Source organism: Rhea americana, unplaced genomic scaffold (genome assembly GCF_003343005.1).
Source record: "Rhea americana isolate MKP2758 unplaced genomic scaffold, rheAme1 scaffold_37, whole genome shotgun sequence".
In the NCBI taxonomy this organism is placed as follows: Eukaryota; Metazoa; Chordata; class Aves; order Rheiformes; family Rheidae; genus Rhea; species Rhea americana.
The window spans coordinates 1-11371 of NW_028186501.1; the positions used below are offsets into that span (position 1 = coordinate 1).

Genomic DNA, 11371 nt, shown 5'->3' on the forward strand with positions numbered 1-11371 from the left:
AAAACTCTGGGAGAGAGGGAGAGTAAAAAGCTAAACAGAATGTTGTGGCATGCTGCAAAGCAAACACAGGGCCCAGGGGCACACCATAAGGTACATGGGTGTGTTGGGGGCAACCCAAAACGTGAATTGAGGSGTTCTGAGGGCATCAGAGRATTAACAYAGGACTCTGAGGCAAACCAAAATACAAATTGTGTGCACCAGTGGGGCCATAAGGCACATCACAGGGCTCAATGCAGCTGACAGACTGGGACAGTGCCTGCAAGGCTCCCCCCCATCCACATGGGGACTCCCAGCTCCAAGCAGACAGGCCCTGGCCCCAGGCACACAAGGGATGTTGCAGAGTGCAGAAAGCAAATTCGGGATCAGTCTGGGCACTTTACACAACCCTGAAGGGGCCCTGGCTTCCCCCAGGATGATGGGGAATCACACCCAAGAGCCCCAAGGGTCCATGCAGTGCAAGGGAAATTCCCCATAGCCCTGTGAACAGCACTGAGTTCCCTGGGAACCACACAGGCACTCCAAAGTACAAGGGACTTGGGCACTAGCTACCAGCCCCAGGCGCAATGTGTAGCCTCCTTCCCTGGGCATCATCTTCAGGAAAAGGCACATCCGGAACCAGAGACGCGAGTGCAAAGAATAAAACAACTATTTATTGTTTTACTGTGCAGAAACATGACCTGGAAGTGAGTCTGCCACRGAGCTGGGTGCCAGCATGCTTCCCCTTACCCTGTGACACCTGAAGAGTCATCACCAGCATCCGTCCGTCTGTCAGGGAAGGGTCAGCTCCTGCTGCTGCCCTTGACGACGCAGGTGTCTGCGTAGCTGACGGCCTACCCCTTCTGCTTTTTCCTTTTCTGCTTTTTCCTTCAGGGATAGGATTCAACTCTGAGAATTTAGAAGACTATGCTTGATCTCACCTGCCTGTGCTTTTGCCTTGCCCCAGAATAGAGCCCTGCAGGACACTTTCACAGCTCTCAGCTCGCCTGTCGCATCACCAGTCCCAATGGATGGGCCTGGACCACACGAAACCCAGACCTTGTGTCAGTGCACAGAATTGAACACTGGGTACAGGGGAAGATGAGAAACCTCGAACGAGGGTTCGTAGCCTTAGGCTGCCTAGGCTTCAGGGCGTACAGTTTATTATCTATGGATTTTTCATTAATCAGTAAGCCCTAAGCCCTGAACCTTAAGTGACAAACTGCACATGTTGGCACCCAAATGGTGGCTGARGCTGTAAAATCTAGGGATGAGGTTGGATTTTAAATCCTGCACCCTGATCGCTAGATGAGCGACCTGTGAACTGTGACTGCTAAAGGCYRAACCCCACAAAATAAAGTAAGAAACCRTAACCCCTGCGTAAGAGACCCTCAACAACAAAATAAATAAACCTCAAGTGAAAAAGTCCAAACCCTTGGCTTTAAGCAAGGAAAGATGTTTCCCCTTCATTTAGAAGGGCAGCAGAACAGGAAGGTGTGCACCAGAATCCTGTTACTGTTGCTGTTTATRGGCTAGCTTTTAGCCACCGTTCAAATGTGAGCACGTGCAAGAATCATGTCACTGGACTGCACTAAGCTATGCTAACACCAAACATACCTAAACACCGCAAGCAATAATTCCTCTTTGTTACAGACCATTAATATTTTTGCTTATCTCAGCTCCATGGGCAACCATCCACAGCCAGTGACAACTGTAACCACCAAGGGCCAAACCACCTGCARCCTCCCAGCCCTGCTCACATACAGCGCAGCCCCAGGACTTAGCTGTGTCCACGCTGCAATTCAGGGCTCGTCTTCTGCAGCCAGCCACAGATCTCTGCGGAGAGCCCCCAGCTGTGACAATGCTCTTTCAACTGCCAGACGATGCTTCAGCACCTGCAAAGAGGCCAGAACAGTTACCGAGAGGCCAGGCAACTGCACAGCTCTCCTAGAACTACTCCCTAGTCCACAACTAGGGCTGACTGTAACCGACCAATAATCCCTTTAAATGAAAGAAGGCTCAGAGGAGATGAACACAGGCAAGATGCCCTGACGCTCAGGAATGGTATAAGATGCAACTTGGTAATCTCAACTGTTGCATGGAGAATTGACTTGACCTTAGCACAAAGGGAGACAAAGGATAACCTTTGCTTTAGATAAGTAACCATATATTGGTGAAAACGTTTCTATCTAAATTCAGCAAAGAATGTGAATGTCTCTCTGAGATTAGCCAGACCAGCATGAGAGAAGTGCATACATGGCTCAGCCCAATACAGATTATGAAGCCTGAACAACTAACGAAGAAATTTTTGGAGAGAGCAACTGGCCGGAGCTGGCTTCAACCCACATATTCTTTCCTTGAAAGTGGGGGTGACCAGCGTCATGACGATAAGCACATTGTAGAGACTGGTAATACCAATTACACTTGTGATTTCAGTTTATTACTTTATCACTCCTCTTAAAAAAAAAATCAAAAATACCTTTAAATGAAATCTTTATATCAAACATTGTGCTCTCCATATGCGTGGAATATCTAAGAGAACCTCGTCAGAGACTGCTAGACCCTGACACTGACCCACTWTGKGAATCAAACCACCAAGGTCCCTGGGAGACTCTCAGTTTAGAGATTTTTCCCTCCCAGAGCTTTAATGATAGTTCCCTAACCTGGGCAAATGCAGACTCCTCCCCCCCTCCCCGAAGCACTGTAACAGTTTTTATCCTGGAGTCTCAAGTTGCTGTTACGACACAAAGCAGCAAAGCAAGGCAAAGACGTGTGAGGTCACAGCTTACTCATCTCGCCACAAGAATTCTTATTTTAGGCCTCACTGCTTCTTCCAGGTAAACAGAGCAAAATACAGCTCCAAGCAGGCAGCTGAGGCTTCATGCAGACCTGGTGGCCCTGCTAGCAACAGCAATGCCATAGTGACAGCTACCCATCACTATTCCCCGCTCCTTTTCCCGTCTGAGTTGTGGCTTATTACTCACAAGTCTGGCAGGGACACGGCCAACCTTCCTATGGCCAAAAGCTCCTTGYYGGGACCGGGAGGAGAACCTTTCTGCTGGCATTCGGATCCTCCTGGCTGCTCTTCACATGTGATACCTTACAGAGGTCTGAGGGCGGTAGCCTGTAGTTCTTCACAGCAGCGTGCAATCATTCCCTGACGTTATGAACACCTAGCATTAACGCAGTTTATAAATACTACCGCTATAGGCTGTAAAGACAAGCTCAAACATCTGCAACCAAAGAAAACATCTTTGTGTCTGACGGGACGATCTATACGCATCAGCGCCTAGAGCTTAAGAGGGGGTTAGCACCCCCTCTTGGGTGATGTTCTTCTAGCAGGCTGCCTGTCTGAACTCCTCTGTCTTGCCTAAGTGTCTCCCTTAGGACGTTATAACTTTTTCAGCCAGCACTTGTCGATGGAGGCGTAGTAAAATCCATCATTCTACAAAAGTATAGAGCAAAGCAAAACAAACAAAAAAACCCACTCCCCTCCCAAAACAAAACACAAAACAAAAAAACCCACAAACCACACACACACACACACACACACACAAAGGGTCTGCAGAAAATTGTAAGAATCCAAAGCTGTTTATAAGCACAAAATCAGCTCTAACATGCACACACAAGCAAGGTAAATGGGGAATACACAGGCCACAAATACCATTTCCCCGACCTGTGCTTTGGAAGCTCTGATGACAATCAGGTGTGCTGTGAAAGGGAAGTTAGACTAAGCAGCCGCTAGAGATTAATCTGTCAGAAACCWYCTGTGTCCACATTTTTGGCACAACCGTGCTCTGCCCCTCGGTCAATTCAGATACACACAAGATCATCCATTTCTTGTAACACTTGTGCAGTAACTGCCCCCCACCTCGCTCGTTAAAATTGGTGCCCACCAAGCCACTTGGACAGATGATCCCCTGCTGTCTAGTCATACGCCTGGCGTTACTGCTTCAGAGGGACCTGAGTGCATTGGATTATCTCTGTCCTATCAAAGGCAGAAGCCTAAGACAGTTACAGCCCAGAGTGCTGCTAAACRGTCTTTCTCACAGCCAGGGAATTTGTGTTCTGGTCCCAAAGGGGATGTGAAGATGGTGCTACTGGCACCTGCTTTCCCTTACTGCTGTTTTCTAACAGTGCTGCTCCCACAGATTCAGCAGACATGGAAAGCATTACTGAAAAAGGCTTGCCTTGTCACAGGAATTTGAGGGCAGGAGATGTTAGTTAATTCCCCGAGGCCTTAATGTTTCCTCTATCTATCGTCTTCCTCTTTCCCCAAATACCCCCACCAGGTAACTAACTGGGTGTTCCGCTAAGTGAGCCCTCCTCCTGCAGCAGCTCCGGCCACTTGACCATCATTCCCCTAAGATAATAATTTGCTGTCTTGTAGCTCTTGTAATATAACACTTCATAGACATGTAAACTCACATGCACAGTACGTGCACATACGTAGCATACTTTTTGTAACACATACAGACTTTGTTATGCATCGGTGATCTGTTATTCTGACCGTTATTAATGGCAATCCTTCCTAACCAGGAAGGACGGGCTCTCCTTTGCGGGAGACAGAGACAGCTCTCAGTTGGCTCCATTTGATTTTATCACTTCAGCTTGCTTACCTTTTTCTGGTCTCTTCAACTTCAGCCACAGCAATTCATCTGAAAGAGTAAGTATTGTATCTTTCCCTTTTATCTATGCACATATGCTAACAAAACAAAATAGAAACAGCCAAAGCAAAACTAAGGCAGATGCAGTTTACAACATCCACAGGGTAGGGACGGGTTACTTAGCCCTCGGTGCTGCCTCTGGGAGGCCAAAACAACTAACAGTCATTATCAACAGACACCTTACTTGCCGGTGGCAGGGTGGCAGAACACCTCCTTCTGTAGCGGTTGCAGGGGATATCAGGGGTCCGCTGCATTTTTGCTTCCTTGTTTCATCCCATCCCTTAGGTATTAATCGCCTACATGCCGCTCGTCCAGCTTCCCTCTCCGTCAGCATTTGCTATCGTTGGTTCCAGCTCTGTAACAAAGAGAGAAACTGGCATTTTACTTGCAATGAAAGGCTTAGATTTATGCATGTTCTTTTTCTCTTTACTGTGTTTTGTTTCCCCACCCCCTTCCTTAAAAGAAAGGAGGCATTTCCTCTTGAATCCTGTACCAGACCATACTTTCACTTAACTTTCCACTTCAGAGGAAGAACATTTTTAAATTATTTTTGAAGCCATAGTGACATGATTTATATGAAACCTACCTATCGCAACAGGCCACAAGCTCACTACTACTTGAGATGAATATCCAAGAGGTTATTATCGATTCTTTTATACAAATGACAGCTACACAGGAATGACTCAACAATCTGTCATTGAATACTAGGAATTACAATAAGCAGAAGGGAGGAAAAAGCAAAAATAAAAAACGGAGTGCAGTTATGATGCTCTTTAAATCTATGGATACCTGCATCTTGAATCCTTCCTGCAGTTCCAGAGTCTCCATAATAATAAGGCTGTATCGACAGGAACAACTAGATGCCTTGCTGCAGGAAGGACCAGAGGCTTGGAAGCCACATGGTTTTAGTGGCACTACATGCCTGAATCTATGCTAGGCTAAGCCCCTGCAACTAGCCGAAGACGGACCTGTGACACCAGCCAGATATTTTGTGGAACAGGGGGAGAGAAGGGGACCGACTTCAAAGTAGAATCTTAACGGAACTGAAGGAAAGGCAGGAGGAATCAGTTTTGACACATTTAACACTAAAGCCGCTTTTCCATATTTTCACCCCACATAGACCCATTCCATCCAAAATCCTGTTGAGGCAATGGAGAAAGGGGAGCTGGATAGGAGGAGCATCAAAACTGAATMTCAGCATTGCTTACTCATCTCCCCTCTCATATGGGGACCTCCTAAGCAAGCCCCCCCCTTTACAACCTATGTAGAATAAGGCAACAAGGAGTCAGCATGGACTAGTAAAAGGACCAAGTCAAGCACCACATTAGCATGGGAACTGTAGGCTCACTGAGAGCTGTGCAGGCTAACAAGCCCAGATATAGGAGTAAGTCAGGAGGTCAGGGCATTTCTTTGTAATGCAACTATGGGTGTAATTGATTGACTAATCATACACCCTTATTGTTGTGTGTATTGGCACAGGAGGGTTTCTCTCCAAGTTTTCTATACCATCTAATATTCCCAGGGAAAGTTGTAACCCATCCTTTTGCACAGAAGGTGCAGGAAAATTTATTAGAAAACAAAATTATGCTATTTGCTGTACTCGCAGGAAGATCGTGTCAAGCACCACAGGAGCTCCCATATTGACCCTTAACTCCATAGAGGGAGGTGATCCAAGTCCCATGTGTGACATCTGCTTGTGTGCAGGCCAATACACGTATCCTGGAAACTCAGTCAACCATTTCAAGTCTATTTCCTAAGTTTCGTGGCCTGTTTTTCATTGCTCGCATTCTGCAGGGAAGCTGCACCCCTTCCCTCGCTTCTGTTTCTGGTCAGCACAGCTCAGACAGTGACAGTCTGAATGCAGTTTAAAAGGCTGCACATACTTCAGCAGTGCCCTAGATTCCTGATAGAGCCACAACATTCCCTGRCAAGTCTAGCTTCCATATCTGAAGAGTTGCTGATTTGTCTGAAGTCAGTGTTCATCCCTCCCAAATGTCTGCARTTTTTAGGCTTTAGGTCTTCATTGATGGCCTGGCTCACTCCTTCAGCAGCAAGCATACAAGGTTTAAGACACTTTTRTAAAACTTTCATTTCACTTTGAAATTCAAATATCTGAAATTAGGGAACAGCACAGCTGTGCTACTGCTCCAAAACACTCTCTGAAACTTTTGTGTATGTTTCTGGGCAAAGGCTGGAAGAAGCAGTCAGAAGTTGAGTTGTTCTACAGGATGCCACACATTTCATCTCAGTACCTTGAGAAGGAACATTAAGTTCTTCAGTGGGAGATAGTTTGAGGTGACTAGCTGTCTCAGTAAGGGGGCTCAGATCTTTTGCCCTCCCTCTCCCCTAGTGAGCTCAGATAATCCCCTTCCTGCTGTTCCAAGTACTCTCTCTCATCCTCTCCTCTCCCAGCCTTCAAGAACTGTGGGTGATGGATATGCCATTCCTTTAATTCCCTGAAGGGCAGCTGTGAGTTTTCGCCACTACCAGACCTTCTCTGCCTATGCAACAGGGCAGCAGGATGTTCCCAGGCAGCATGTGGAAGTTACAAATTCTGGAGTGCTGTATGAAAAGTGTAAGTGGACCAAAAAGCCAAGGTCTCAAACTATAAGGAAAGATTTGCTCCTGCTTATAGGATCTCAAGGAAGTGCATCCAGTTCTAAACACCGTGAGAGCTCTGTCTGGGCTGCAGATTAGAGATACAGAAAGCATCACTCTTTCTCCACCTCCAATTCCAAACAGAGAGATCATCTTCTCAGCCTAGCTCAGTAGCAGGGAATTTYAGTATTGATCCCAGATTCTGTAACTCATCAAAAATTTAGTGAAAATTAAACTAACAGAAAGAAGCATTTGCTGTATCAGTACTCTGTAGTATGTGGACATCACCACTGTGGTTCCTTTCACAGACWTCTTTTGGTGGCAAACTTGAGCAGTTTTGACAAACTTTCCCATAAAAAGTCTGCCTTGACAGTCCTATCATTCAAAATCTAGCTCCACATATGACCATCCCTTCCCTCCAAATCTAGATTGTATAATTAAAATATCCTTTGTCTGCCAGTGCAGAAACACTGTAGCATCAAAGTAGAAAAGCTAATTTCAGAACTCATTATAACAGAGACACAGTAACAATTCCTGATCTTGCAAACATGCTTGGATGAGAACTGGCTGTACTAGTATAGGGTTGTTCGAACCAGCACCATCACTACCCCCCCCCCCCAAAAAAAATGAAATACATGAAGTGCCAATCCCCCCTCATCTGCTATCCCACCCTGTTCTATTTTCTCTCTGGATCAGGATCACAGCCTAGAACAGAGCATTAGCAGTCACAGTAAATTCTCAGCATGCTCCAGACAGCTGTTCCGTTTCTGGCTTCCCTTCTAGAGTCACATATTGGTTCAAAGAAGAAACATTAAAATTATGAGGTAGCTGTAAGGTATGGTTGCCTATATTAGTTCATATCTGTAATGTGCTGTTTGGGGACTAGAAAGCTATCACCAAGAGTATTTTCTATACCTGACAGCAGACCAAACAGTCAAGTATCAAATGACACCAATAACATCTTTACAACACACATCATGCAAATTCTTCAGACTCAAAAACAAAAGGGGGGAAGTGTTTGTCTTTCCTCAGGCTTATTTTTTTTTCTTTTCTTTTTTGGTAAACGATACATTTATACTATACATCGTACTGTGRGGTTCTGTGTATCATAGTGGTACCAAACCTTCTAAGCAAAGACCAAGAGTCTACACAGAGCTGTTATAACTTCAAGAGTTGCATCCTTCACAGACCACTATCTGCAAAACATGCAGTAAGACAGCTCCCTGAAATCCACTTCCTTTTTGCTGTGTGGCTACTACAGGATGACCTGTTGTAACACTACAGGCAGCAATATTAGCTCCTTGGTTTGGACATCTTGTGACACGGCTCTAAAGCACTAGGGCTGGCTTGGAGAAGATTAAACCGTGTTACACAGCATTTTGTTTTGCAAGATTAATTTTACTTTAAATTGCTGAAGATTCAAACTAACGCACACATACATCTTCTATGAATATGAAAATATTGGCTAACTTCATGTCTAACCAAAATTTGATTTAATGCAAAAGAATTTTTTCTTTTTACTGATTTCCACCCACTAACAAAACTCTATCATTATATCCGAAACTATTGTTAATCTATATGTACAGTACAACATGGAAAAAAAAAAAAACTTCTGTGAATGCCCTCATGTTTTCTCTATTGCATGACAGATGCCACACTTAAAGCAGTGGCTACTAGATCTCAGTGCAGCACAAGGAAAAGAAAAATTTGGGTTGCAGTTTAACTAGTTGCCTTCTTTTTCCATCTTCTGGAATAAAAATTCATAGCTTTCAGATAAACATAAGACTGAACACATTCTTCAAAAAAACTGACTTAAAAGTATTTAGCATTGTCTGTGTTTAGAGAGTACAGGCAGAGAGTTCGCTGCCCAGATATTCTGTCTGACCTAAACCTGGCTATTAATTTATCCACTGCAAGTGTTTAAATCATCTAGCAGAAAGAATCTAGAGAAATCCAAGGTAAATTATTAAATGCTATGGATGAAATTCATATCCTATAATGAGAGCATCACTGTTTTCACTTTGTAACAATTTAAGTGATGTATACGCTTCACAGCTTGTCCTCGCCTTCCCCAGAAGAGATTCCATGATTAAGGATATACTCTCATTACCAGACAGCTAAACTATCCAGCAAAATTACTGACACAACACAGAAGTAGCAGAGGTTGGTTATACCAGTCATTACACCATTTTTGAAGTTTGGAGCAATTTAAAAACAAGGCTTTTTTCCCCTAATGCAGAAATGTCTTCTGCTATCATAAAGTATTATCTAATTCATATACTCTATTTTTTTTCCAGATGTGTCTTTTAAATGGCATTTAGAAACCTAGCTAAGGCTCAGATTGTCACCCTTCAGGTATTGTACAGGAATTCAGCAGTCAGATAGTTCTCCGTTATGCTTCCAAATACATAGATACAACCAGGTCTGTTCACAAGTACTCACTGCTGCCAGAACACAGCCTCCTTTAAAAAGGCTCTTTCTGATCCCAGTTTCTTCCCACTGGACTTCCTTCAGGTGTTAAAAGACTTGTAAAAGGTCAGGTATTCCAGAAGGCATGGAGTAATTTTGACTCTCACAGATACATCCAGGTGGTCCACACAAACATGCAGGTGAAGGAGCATTAAGAGCACTTTTTGTCCTACCTACTCCAGTGCACACAGAAGGTTTAGTGCTTCTTTGTGCCTTCACCAAATATTGGAAGCAGCTTGATTAGTTCTCCTTAAAACCAGAATATAGAAGTGTGACATTTACAGTGCCTTATAGTGCAGTCTTCATTCTCCCTTCCAGCTGTTGCCAACTGCCAGCAGGAATGAACCATGAAAAGCTGTGCAAAAATACAAGTTACAAACTTCGTATTTAAGTCATGTTTTTTGTTATGCTTCAAAGATCTGCATTCCAGCACTTGTCTCCATGTACCCTGATCACCTGTCCTATGCAACAGCAGCTGTGTAGCAGTGTGATGATTAACCAGACAGAACTCAAACCAATACAATGAAAGATGCATCCACACTTAAGGATGAGCTACTCTTCATTTCAATGAAGAATCTGTAGTGCAACAAAAATGAACATCTTGGAAAGGTGCTGTCAGCAGCCTGGTGGTGTGCACACACTTAAGGAAAGTATCTATAGTTGTGCTGCAGCATCTCATAGTAGCTGAAGTTTCCCTCCATCAAGATGCCAAGGCTGGCATACACAGCACACACAATAGCATGTATTTTTTCCACGGAGGTCACATTTTGACAGATTTCCACTTTTCTGTCATAGATTAAGCACTAGCAACAGCTACAGGTATCAGAAGGGAGAAAATCTGGAAACACTACTTACAATATTGAAGCCTTTGGCTCTTCTCTAAATTAACTGGTAATTCACATTCATGTCAATTACCACATTATGGAAGCTGCACCATCTTCTTAGGCTCTCAAAAGGCTTTTATTGTGAGACTTGTTTTAACCCAAATACAAACAGCAATAACAGGTTGGAGGTAGCAGCGGGAACTGTCCACATGACTCCCTTGCTGTGTTGCTTAGTCACAGCTATCACAAGCACCACTACCCATCACAAAAGCCACCTTAGTTTAAATTTCAGTTCCTGAATCCATGGAATTATGAAAGCATACCCATCTTCACTAAAAAGTAAAACAACTTTGTAATCCTTGTGATTTCAGGGATGAATTAGGCAGGGGGTGGGGGGGGGGAGTAGAAATCAAGAGCCTTAGCCTCAGATTCCAAAAGGAAAGTGGAGAAAGCTCAAAGACAAGTCTCAAAGTTGCCCAGTTGGGGTTGATATGATTGTTTTTATGCTTAAGAGTAGATATATTGTTACAAGGAAATTTAAGGATGACTAACATAGCCATTTCCAAACAAGAACAGCCAAGTTGTTTTTGTTTCTAAACGTAAGGTGGCAGCATAGGGATACTAGCATCTGAAGCCTATTAGCAGCATCTTTGAAAAAGCTGAACAGCTCTGTTACAGGAAGAAGAGTGTAAAACAGCTCTCTCTAAASTTTAGAAATTATCAGCACTCTAAGGCCTGCCCAGAAGAATAGCTTTGAGCATAATTCTTTCATCTGTACCACTCAACTATGACTGCCYGTCAAAGCCATCATAAACTACCACCTTCCTAGAGGAAGGG

General features: G+C 44.0%; 1 long non-coding RNA gene across 1 annotated transcript; it reads right to left on the reverse strand.

Annotated features, from left to right (window-relative positions):
• Positions 1-628: 628 nt before the first annotated feature.
• LOC146591438 (uncharacterized) lies at positions 629-5889 on the reverse strand. Its single transcript, XR_014896768.1, has 2 exons — positions 4828-5889; positions 629-1871 (listed from the first exon to the last, which is right to left on the reverse strand). It is a non-coding gene; the product is annotated as an uncharacterized LOC146591438 (long non-coding RNA).
• Positions 5890-11371: the final 5482 nt, after the last annotated feature.